Raw genomic sequence first — 12,157 nt, 5'->3', positions numbered from 1 at the left:
ACTTTGTGCTCAAAGATTGTTTTACCAGGTCCACAGGGATTGGGGCAGTAGAAGATGAAAGTATGATTCTAGACCAAACAATCAGCACACATGCATGTTTTACAGATTAATATTTGCAGAATCATCATCTCATATATATATATATATATATATATATATATATATATATATAATATATATATTATTTACAGAGTCAGGATTCTTGTATAAACGTGGGTTCTCTCGATCTCTCAGCTATGCAACTTGGGCAACCTCAGTACTGGCAGATATTTCAAATTTGAGTTGTCGCCATTCTAACCAGCCACAGCGCTCCTTGAACAGAAGAATATTTTAGCACGCTCCAACTCAATCGTTTTACAAACCAATAACTTCGATTTCATTTCCAAACAGATAACTTTGACCCAATGGTGAATTTTCAAACAGAGAAGACCTCTCAGGCATGATAACAGCTTCCCCAATTGGCACGTAACTCGTTATTAAAATGTCAAGCAGTCCCCGATTTCTTGCCCAACTTGCAGGGTATTTCCAAGTTTGATAGAGAAGTTCAGTGGCAGCAAACACACAGGTTGAAAATTATACGGTGCTCTAAGAAAATTAATGCAAGCAGCTTCATCACATGGGGCTCCTGACCATCAAAAACATGTTCCTTCTATAGTCCACCGTTGACACTAGAACATAGAATGTCTAAACTAAATCATAGAAATCATGCACTCTTCTCACCCCAGCTCTTACAAAGAGAAAGTATAATTTTATGAGTTAATATATGATTAATGTGCTCGAAAATTAATAAAATCAGGTTGAAATCAGTAAAATCGGATGAAATTACAAAAAATCATGATTTTAATACCGATTGTAATATTTCAATAAAAACATATATTGTACTGCAATAATACAATATTTTCTCTAGACCAATAGTAGCATGCTATTTGTCCACATAAAAGACATTGCTGCCAGCTATTTCTTGAAGGGTGACATGGTAGACTTCCTTATTTCTCATATTTGTTGAATACTGGAATGTCATGGTGGGGACACCAGACCCACACCGCAGATTACACGAGTATATGAACGGAGACGACGTAGGATGACCCAGCCTGCCACGCTTTAGTTGGGAGACTAAGCCCATTTGGGCCTATTTTATTGTTATTTTATTTATTTAGCCCATTTGGGCCTGCTCATTGTTATTTTATTATTTATGTTAAACAATCTGATTTGATAGGCCGAGCCCAATAGCAGGATGTTTTAGGGTTTACTATTTATATGTTCTTTTCTCATTTTGAAAGGGACTTTTGATGATTAATGAAAAATTATAGACTTTGCATATCTCCAATCCCCTTTCTTCCTCTTCTTTAGCTTCTTTCTTTTCTTATTTTAATTCTTGTTATTTATTGTTTCGCATCAAATTTGGTATCAGAGCACGACTTTTAATTGTTCTTACAATTAAACGATCTATGTGTTTATTTTTAACTCTAGATTAATCTGGAAAAAAAGCATATTGTTCTTAAAAAAAAAAATCATTACTGTTCTGAAAAAAAAAAAGAAGAACATATCTACATTCTTCATCGGCATTGTTCATATTCTCCGCCGCCGTCGAAGTCAAAATTGTCACTGCATCAACGTCGGTCACACCAAGATCCACGCAGCAACAGATCTGCCATCCAGCCACCATCTCGCACCACCAGATTGACACCGCAAGAGACATCAGTGGATCTTCGGCTTCAGCAACACAAAACCACCACCAACACCACCCACAACACCCATCACAAACAGCAATGATTTGGGTTTAAAATAGCAGCAAAGGCAGCGCCATCAGCCGCCCCCAGTCGCAACACCAGCAGCAAAGGCAGCGCCATCAACTACCCCTTAGTAGCAGCACCAGCCACAACGCCACCGTTCATCAACGACAACGGATCAAAAGGACCTCGTCCAGCAGCGACACCACAAACACCACCGCCTCTTCCCTCGCACCGCCAGACCCAAGCAGAATCACGAAGCCCCATCAGAATCAGCAAGCTTTGTGCGCCGTCACCGACAGCAGAGGCAACAGGTCACAAAAGCCAAGGAGAAAGAAAACAGAAGTTGGTAAATAATTAACCTAGACACGTCAGCGACACGTCAGAGCATCAGTGGCACCTTCCACGTCAGCTGCTCTTGCCACGTCATCAGTTCTTGCCACGTCAGCGCTACCCACCACATCATTTACCTTGTCAGCATATCTTGCCATGTTAGCTGCCACGTAATCCTTCACTGCCACATCATACGGTCAGAATTTTTACCCATTGAAAATCATCATTCTGGTATGTTTTTACACTTGTTAATCAGTATTTAGTATTAATATTATTCTTTGTGCTTGCCAATAACTAGATTACATAGCCCATTTTTAAATTGAATTACTTTAATTTTGAGTCATTGAAGATCTGATTCTCTTAGTTAATTGTGGAGCTTGGTTAAAATTAGTAAGAAAATTGAAACATTGTGTTTGGATTACTTGTGTGCATTTAGAGGACTTACACTGCTTGCTTGCACTTTTCCTGGTTTAATCTATCATTACTTAGTTTCCAAGATAATAATAATAATAAAAAATTTTAAAAATTATTTTTCTTTATTTATTTATTTATTTTATTATTATTAACTATAATTTTATTTTGCGTTTTTCTTGCAAGTGTCATTTTGTGATCTCAGTCTCAGGATTAGTTTTTTGCATGCATTTACGCAGTGGTCGTCTAATACACAATCTAGAAGTCACAGCTACCATGGACCCGAACTCCAGTAATGTTCTTAGAGATATTCAAGAACAATTACAACTTATGCGAACGGAAATGGGCAACATGTCCAATCAAATGAACAATCTTTCTGGGAGAATGGAGTCTATAGAAACTTTGCATATAAGACAGTTTAGTGAGAGTGAACATTCAAATGACAATCATAGAAATCCTCAAAGACCAGTTCCTCGTAGGAACCGCCACCAAAACCAACACCAGGGTCACAATGACTTTGATGACCCTAATGATAGTGAGCGTTCCAATGACTATCGTCAAAGACCAGTTCATCCTAGGAACCGTCAGTACAACCGTAATCAGGGCCATCACGAATATGATGACCCTGATGAGCGAGTCATGAGGCATATTAAGGTAGAAGCCCCAACTTTTAAGGGTCAACTTGACCCGTGGATTTTTGATAGATGGATCCGTGACTTGGATCAATTCTTTGGCTGGTATAATCTATCTGAGAATAGAAGAGTAAGATTTGCAAAGATAAAACTTAGTGGAACCGCTCAGCTTTATTGGGAAAGTGTAGAAGAGTCTTTGATTAGGAGAGGTCAACCCCTTATTACTGATTGGGTTGAAATGAACACTAAGTTAGAAGAAAAGTACTTGACTCGTTCTTATAGAGGAAATCTTTTGGACCAGTGGAATAACCTGAGATAAGGAGGCAAGTCTGCCAATGAATATGTGGCATAATTTGATGAGTATAGGATGAGGTGTGCAGTTAGGGATGATGGAGTGATGACCTTAAGTAGATTTCAAAAAGGCTTAAACAATGACCTTAGATGAGAGGTTGTGCTTAGGGGTGTTTCCACCCTTGATGAAGTTTATACCCTAGTACAAAATTATGACTTGGTCACAAAAAGCCAGTGGACAAGACGTCAGGACACTGGTAGTACCCCTTTTAGATCTCAACCTAGTAGTAATAATTCCATATTAGGTGCCCCACCCTGTAAACCAAATCCTTTGATTTCCCCGATACCTAGAGAAGATAAAGGTAAGGGTATTTTTCATGAAGCACCTAGAACTTCAAGAATTCAGTGTTTTAAGTGTCAGGGTTTTGGTCATATTTCCTTTAGCTGCCCTAATAAAGCTTTGTTCATCAAGGGGCAAGAGGATATAGGTGAAGATGATAATTGTGATGATAAGGTATATGAACTCAATCCCGATGATTTTCTAGATCTAAATGATGAGGATGTTGAGTTTAACTTGCTAGGATGTGTTAGGTTTATATCCACTCAAATCAAGACAACCAGGTTAGGTGTGGTTAGATGTGCTTTAACACAACCTAAAGGAACTGAGAATTAGAGAAGGACTGCTATATTTTACAGTTACATTAAATATGGAGATAAAGGGTGTAAGATCATTATCGACAGTGGTAGTTGTATCAATGCAGTTTCATCAGGTAGTGTATCCCGCTTAGGCTTAAAGTCTGTTCCACATCCCAAGCCCTATAACGTGTCTTGGGTTAATGATACATCTATAACAGTTAAAGAGATATGTCATTTTTCCATTAAGATTTTTGACTATTATGATGAAATTTGGTGTGATGTCGAGTTTCTCTAACCTCGAGAGAGTTGGTGGGGCCACCAGGCCCACACCGCAGATTACACGAGTATATGGACGAAGATGACGTAGGATGGCCCAACCTGTCATGATTTGGTTGGGAGACTAAGCCCATTTGGGCCTATTTTATTTATTTAGCCCATTTGCGCTTGCTTATTGTTATTTTATTATTTATGTTAAACAGTCTGATTTGATGGGCTGAGCCCAATAGCAGGATGATTTTGGGTTTACTATTTATATGTTCTTTTCTCATTTTGAAAGGGACTTTTGATGATTAATGAAAAATTGCAGACTTTGCATACTCCAATCCCCTTTCTTCCTCTTCTTTCACTTCTTTCTTTTTTTATTTTAATTCTTGTTATTTATTGTTCCGCATCATGTCATCAGAACATTTTCGCCAAATTCACACCTCATCACTAGGTAGGGTGTTGGTACCAGTTATGGTGATGTCCTGCTTCTTTCTTGTTCCCTTATCAATAGCCGTGACAGAAAGAATTTCGTTGGCATCAATATCAAATTTCACCTCTATCCGTGGAACTCCAAGCAAAGCAGCAGGGATACCTTCCAGGAGGAAGCTTCCAAGAAATTTGCTATCCCTTACAAATTCTCTCTCGTCCTGGTAGGCATTTGTTTCCACAATTGTTTGTCCATCTGTAGCAGTGAAAAACACCTTTGTCTTGGAGGTTGGTATGGTTGTGTTCCTTGGAAAGATTTTGGCCATCATTGCACCTATAGTTTTTAGCCTCGGAGACAGTGGTGTCACATCTAAGAGCACAAGTCATCAACTTCTCCAGCTAGAACAGCCGTGTGGAAATAAAAATCATGAATTTAGTCTACTAGCAGAAAAACAAGTAAAACTTAAATGTGATAGCACCGCCAAAAATTACAAAGCTCAAACAGCTAATTTTGTTTTGAATAGCCGAAAATATAGCACTAAACATAAGTTGTTGAACTACCAACCCGAATTGCAGCTCAAAGGGCAAAAATTTCACTAGGATTGACTATTACATTAGGTTCCTTTGTAGTCATTTTCCTCACAAGATCCTCAACCAACAAGGATCACCTCATTAATATCTTTGAAGGAAAGATTTGCATCTTTCAGTTCAGTTTGAACTGGACCTCTTAGCCTTCAAAATAATAGATTGCAGGTGCCACCTGCTGAGTTTTCATGGGAATTGGAGAGGAACCCTGTAAATCATTTACTGGTTTGCATGGTGTAAGAAATAACCAGCTATTAAACCCAAAGATCACTTACTTGTCCAGAAAATCTGCACACAATTCTTCGAATTGTCTTTGTCGAAGTGGCTTTTATTAAAGAAACAGATCAATTGAGATAATTTGTTTTAATACTTTATTCAGTATTCTTGTTACTATTTAAATACATGGTATGCGTTTTGCATTAGCTGCTGATTACAGAGTTTGTTGCAACAACTAAGGAAGATTTGTTACATCAGCTAAGGATAAAGGATAAGGGACTCTTTTGAATTATTGTTGCCGGTTTACAAGCTGAACCAGTCAGCTTGTATTGAGTGGATTGTGTATATCCTTTACACGCCCCCGCAAGATGGTGCTCCTATTGGAGATACCAATCTTGGACATTAATAAAGATAGACGTTGTCTGGACAGAGGCTTTGTCAGGGTATCGGCTAGCTGATCAACAGTGGCAACATGGGAGACACGTAAAGAACCGTGAGCCACTTTGTCACGAACAAAGTAAAAATCAATAGCAATATGCTTCATGCGTGAGTGAAACACTGGGTTGGCACATACATAATTAGCACCTATGTTATCACAATAGATAACCGGTGTGCATGAGAGAGTATATTGGAGTTCTGTTAGGAGAGATTGAATCCATGCAAGTTTTGCAGCTGTTGCAGCAATGACCCTATACTCAGCTTCTGTGGAAGACCGTGCAACAGATTTTTGTTTCCTAGAACTCCATGAGATAGGATTACCACCAAGAAAGATCACATAAGCTATTGTTGAAGTTCGATCATCTAGATTTCCAGCCCAATTAGCATCAGAAAATGCATGTAAGGAAGGATTTTGATGCTTGCGAAGATGTAGACCGTAAAAGATAGTGTCTTTAAGATATCGCAGCAGATGTTTAATGGCAATCCAGTGGGATTCAGTGGGGAAATGCAGAAATTGAGAAAGCTTATTGACAGCGAAGGATATATCTGGGCGAGTTAGATTTAAGTATTGCAATGCCCCAATAACACTTCTATATTCAGTGGCATTTGCAGGAGGGGAACCATATTTGAGAACAAGAGTGCTAGTGGTAATGAGAGGAGTGCCAACTGCTTAAGCACCTTCTATGCGTGTGCGAACCAAGAGATCATAAATATATTTGTGTTGTGAGAGAAACAGACCTGAAGGGATGGGAAGCACTTCAACACCAAGGAAGTAATATAGTAGGCCGAGATCCTTTACTGAGAATTTTGTTAATATAGCTACGATGAAGCTATTGATGGAAGAAGTATCATTGCTAGTGACAACTAAATCATCAACGTATACCAGGAAATATATGAGCTTTGCATTGTGATTATATATAAACAGAGAAGCATCAGAAACTGCATTTGTAAAACCATAAGATAGCAAGAAGGAGCGAAGTTCAGTATACCAGGCCCTGGGGGCTTGTCTAAGACCATAAAGAGCTTTATGAAGCTGGCATATATGAGTGGGAACTGGGAATCAGTAAAGCTTGGAGGCTGAGACATAAACACTGTTTCAGACAGTGTTCCATGAAGAAATGCATTCTTGATATCCATTTGACGAAGTGGCCAGCCATTGGTAACAACAAGGCTAAGAACAATTCGGATGGTCGTGGGCTTGATGACAGGACTGAAAGTTTCTTTATAGTCAATGCCCGGCCTCTGGTGAAAAGCTTTTGCAACTAAACATGCTTTATAATGACTAACCGTGCCATCAAAGTTGCGTTTGATTATGAAAATCCACTTACAACCAACCAAGTTTATAGATGAAGAGGGAGGGACAAGTTCCCATGTGCCATTACGCAGTAAGGCATTGAATTCATCTGACATTGCAGCACGTCATTTTGGTCACGAAGAGCCTGTGAAGCACATGATGGTTCTTCAGTGTCCGAGATGTTATGTTTGGTGGTGGCATTAAGTTGACGGTTTGGTCTAACAATGCCATTTTAGGAACGAGTAATCATGGGGTGTGTTCTGCTGAGATGTGAAGCTGAGGTATTAATGGGAATGGATGTGTTTATAGGTTGCGGGTTTGGGAGGATGTGAGGAGGAACCATTGCGACAACAGCTTCAATGCCCGAAGAAGATGATATTGCTGGAGACCATGGAGCTGTGCATGATACTATGATGGGCAATTGTGATGGTTGGTGGCGCATGGCGCCAGTGATGAGTGGAACATGGATAGGAGACAAGTCATTTGATGGAGGAGTAGAATTGGAAATGGAAGGGGAATGTTGTGCGGAGGAAAGGTATGGAAAAACAGTTTCATCAAAGACCACATGACGGGATAGAAAAATACGATTTTTGGATGGATCAAAACACTTGTATGCACTTTGGGTAAGGGAATAACCTAGGAAAATACAAGGACGAGAACAAGGTTCAAGTTTATGATTGTTGTATGGACGCAACCAAGGATAACATAGACAACCAAAAATACAAAGTTTGGAATAGTTTGGAGTTTCACCAAATAGAGCGTGAAATGGGGAGCGATTCTTTAAAATAGGTGTTGGAAGATTATTTATAAGATAGGTGGTTGTTTGAAAAGCATGGGACCAAATTTTAAGAGGAAGATTTGACTGATGAAGAAGAGTTAGATCAGTCTCAACTATATGACGATGACGACGTTCGGCAACGCCATTATGTTGAGGTGTATGAGGTGGTGTCATGAGGTGAGAGATGCCAAATTTTGGGAAAATGGGTTTGAGTTTTTGAAACTCACCCCCACCGTCTGAATAAATTGAAATGATTTTGGCTTTGAAGTAGTTTTCAACAAGATTTTTGAATGTTGAAAAAATAGTAAACACATCAGACTTGTATTTAATGGGATAAAACCAAATGTATTTAGTGAAATGATCTACAAAAATAACAAAATATTTGTTGTGATCAATGGATTCAATAGAGGCAGGACCCCAAACATTAGTGTAAATTATTTTAAGAGGACCATGACTTGTAAGAGATGACACTGTAAATGGAAGCTTGTGACTTTTATTGCATTGGCAAGATGAACACAATGTGGAACACATATTTTTGGATGAGATAGGTAAAGAAAATTTCCGGAGAAGAGATTGAAGTGTGCGAGAAGAGGGATGACCAAGCCTTTTATGCCACTCACTCACTGATGTCTTAACACCAACCATAGCAGAAGGTTGCACATGCAGAGTTGAAGGCCATTCATAAATATCATTCTTATTCGGGCCTTGAAGAAGAATCTGCCCCATGCGTAGGTCCTTCACAGAAAAATAAGAGGGAAAGAATTCAATGGAAGTTAGATGTTGTTTGCAAAATTGAGACACGAACACCAGATTTTTTTGAATTGAAAGAACACAAAGAACATTAGAGATAGTCAAAGGAGAAAGTGTAGTGGAACCAGAATGAGTGATATGCAAACCTGTACCATCACCAATGAGATTTGAATCAAGACCATCATAAAGTGTGTGAAGGGAAAGATTGTAAAGATCAGATGTGACATGGTTAGTGGCAGCAGAATCCAGTAGCCAAGGTTGTCTAGAGGAAGTGTTTGTGGTGGTGCAGTGAGCAGTTGGTGAGGGACCAAGAAGAACCTTTGCTCGTGGACATTGTTTTGCACTATGACCTTGTTGGTCACAGAATTGGCAAATACCTTTGTAGCCACGTCGTTGATAGTTGTTGCGAGAAGATTGCCAGGGAGAAGCCTGGTGAGGAGAAGTAAACTGCCGAGAAGTTGACCATGAGGACTGAGGATGAAAGTTATGTGGAGCTTTGCGATTTGAAGACCACGTGGACTGTTGACCACAATACAAATTATATCGCTGAGTAGCATTGGTAGACAAAATTGATGAAGTTGATTGTGAATCCTCTCTTTTAAGATATGCCTCATAATCAATTAATTTATCATGAAGTTCTTCATAGGAGATAGGGTGTTCCCGAGCACGAATACCTGCTGTAAGTTCTTTGAAATCATGACCAACACCATTAAGAATATCAATGGTGATATCATCATAAAAAATAGGGGTATCAATGAGTTCCAATTCATCATCAATTGTTTTAATAGAAAGGAGATATTCATTGAGAGAGCTGGAATCATGAGGACGGACAAGTCGTTCCTTAAGACTCATGACACGTGATCGAGAATGGCTAGCATAGAGACGAGTAAGCTTGTACCATGCCTCTTTTGAGGCTGTAGTGGATGCAATAAGAGGTGCAATGGAGTCAGAGACTGAAATTCGGATAGCATGTAGCAATAGTTGATCTTGACGCATCCATGGAGAAAAGGTGGCAGAGGTGCGATCAGGGCAATGATTGGTTCCATCAATGAAGCCTTGCATATCATATCCGAGGAGAAGAGAATTAAATTGAGCACGCTAGGAAGGATAATTCAAATGAGTAAGTTTGAGAGGAAGTTGACCACTGGTAAGAGCAACAAGAGGAATGGGAGGATCAGTAGATGAGGTAGTAATCGTAGGGGTTGCTGTTGTGGAATTGTTGTGATCAGCCATGGAGAAAATAAAAAAGAAGAGAAGAGAAGAAGATAGAATTAATCTCGTTAAAGCAAAAGCTCTGATACCATAAAGAAGCAGATCAATTGAGATAATTTGTTTTGATACTTTATTCAGTATTCTTGTTACTATTTAAATACATGGTATACGTTTTGCATTAGTTGCAGATTACAGAGTTTGTTGCAACAGCTAAGGAAGATTTGTTACATCAGCTAAGGATAAAGGATAAGGGACTCTTTTAAATTATTGTTGCCGGTTTACAAGCTGAACCAGTCAGCTTGTATTGAGTGGATTGTGTATATCCTTTACATTTATATGTTCGGGGCCATCTGCAGTTGCAGTATTGAAAGGCAAACTGGAAAAATAGCAAGATAATGAGTAAGTATCACAAAGGTGAGATCCAGCAGTCAAACATAGGAAGAAGATTTAGTACATGCCAATTATTGGTTTGAGAGAAGGATGACAGCTCTACATTTGCTCTCTCAGTAGCCTCTATGAGACATTGAAGAGAGCTTGCTTGTCTTTCAAAACCTCCACGCCTTTTATATCAAAAAACCATCTCAACTCAATAGTTTAAGTTTTTAGGTGAAATTTAATGTATGATTTATATTATTCTCTAACACACCCTCTCAAGTGAAAACCTTTTGAATTTGAAACTTGTATAAACCCAGATTTGAACTCATGACTGCTTGATCATTAAAACTCTAATATCATATTAAAAAATCATTTTAACCCAATAACTTAAACTTTTAAATAAAATACAAGATTTATATTATTCTCTTATATTATATTCTCTGAAAGCTTTCAGCAAACTTATTTAACTGGCTGGGCTAAAGTTGGTCTGGCCATCAACGACTAATCTCAAATCCTGCTAAAATGTTCTGCGTTTAGCTCAGGCTAGTTCATCAAGGTGGCTAGACTAATAGGCCATTTCTAGTGAATTAGCGAAGTATCCAACGCTTACATATATTTATTTGTAATAAAATGCCATACAATTCTACCATTGAAATAGGTCACATATAATCCAATTAAGTCTTGACAAATCAAGTAAGCTCCATTTAGTCGAACAACCAGCTCTGAAACTTTCACACATATATTTATTTTAATTTTTATTTTCATCAGGGTTTTGGCAGCAAAATGATCTACACCTGCCTGCTCTGGAAAATATTTTTGAAAGATTTCTTATCCCCTCAACTTCACTAAATCTTGCTCATTTCCACACATTAATAAACACATACAATAGCCATTTATGTTATGGGCAAAACAACAGGCACCATGAAAAAAAAAATTAAGTTCTTCAGATAAATGGGAAAATTACCCTTTTTATATTTACCTTTATTCTTTAAAAAATTATAATTTGAATGAAATAACAAATTTATCGTCGTATATAACATTACTTAGACAACCTGGATGACAAAGACTTTCACTTTCTTCTCTCCATCTCGACCAGCAGAGTAGTTATATAAAAGAGTTGTTTAATTGGAAAATAGAGCTTGTTTGCAGAGTAAAAGGAACACAATTTTCTTCTGCAAACCCTAAATTTATGAACATGTGAAGTAATATATGCACTATTATTTAATGCTCATCAATTCTTTTGGTGTATCATTAGCCGACTACCCTTCTTCTTTATGGAACCGTTATTTGTGTTGTTAAGTTGCGGAAATTTCGTGGTCATGGTATCATTAATTCGTAGAGATTTATCATAAATGAATTTACACCGTCGTTTAAAGTCAATATACTCGTGATTGCTCTTAAACACCTAAAACCACAAAAAAAAAAGTCTCTGTATTTGAACTTTTTATTTTTTTTTCTTTTTAAAACTATTAATATTAAGGTTGTAGTTGACATGAAGAATTTAAAGAAAACAAAATTATTAAAGGAAATTTTTTTGAATGACTAATGTAAAGTACGAGAAGAAATTTAGAAATGAAAAGAATATTATTATTCAATAATTTGATATTTATTTTACATTTAAATTTTATAGAGTTTATATAAATAGACAACAAAAAACATTAGAATATAAAATAAATTATAGAAAATGCTTGATTGACTGATTCATAATGGTTCAAATAAACTTGTCGATCGGTTAACTGATTCAGACGAAAGTTAAAAACAACAACAAACAAAGAACACATGAATT

At 37.7% G+C, this 12,157-nt stretch overlaps 1 pseudogene; it reads right to left on the bottom strand.

Annotated features, from left to right (window-relative positions):
* Positions 1-4,731: 4,731 nt before the first annotated feature.
* Positions 4,732-10,700, bottom strand: LOC118056557 (heat shock 70 kDa protein 6, chloroplastic-like; annotated as a pseudogene).
* Between the last annotated feature and the right edge of the window lie 1,457 nt (positions 10,701-12,157).

Source organism: Populus alba, chromosome 19, assembly GCF_005239225.2.
Source record: "Populus alba chromosome 19, ASM523922v2, whole genome shotgun sequence".
Classification (NCBI taxonomy): domain Eukaryota; kingdom Viridiplantae; phylum Streptophyta; class Magnoliopsida; order Malpighiales; family Salicaceae; genus Populus; species Populus alba.
The sequence above is the reverse complement of the archived record's forward strand: the minus strand, read 5'-3'. Positions and strand labels throughout refer to the sequence as shown.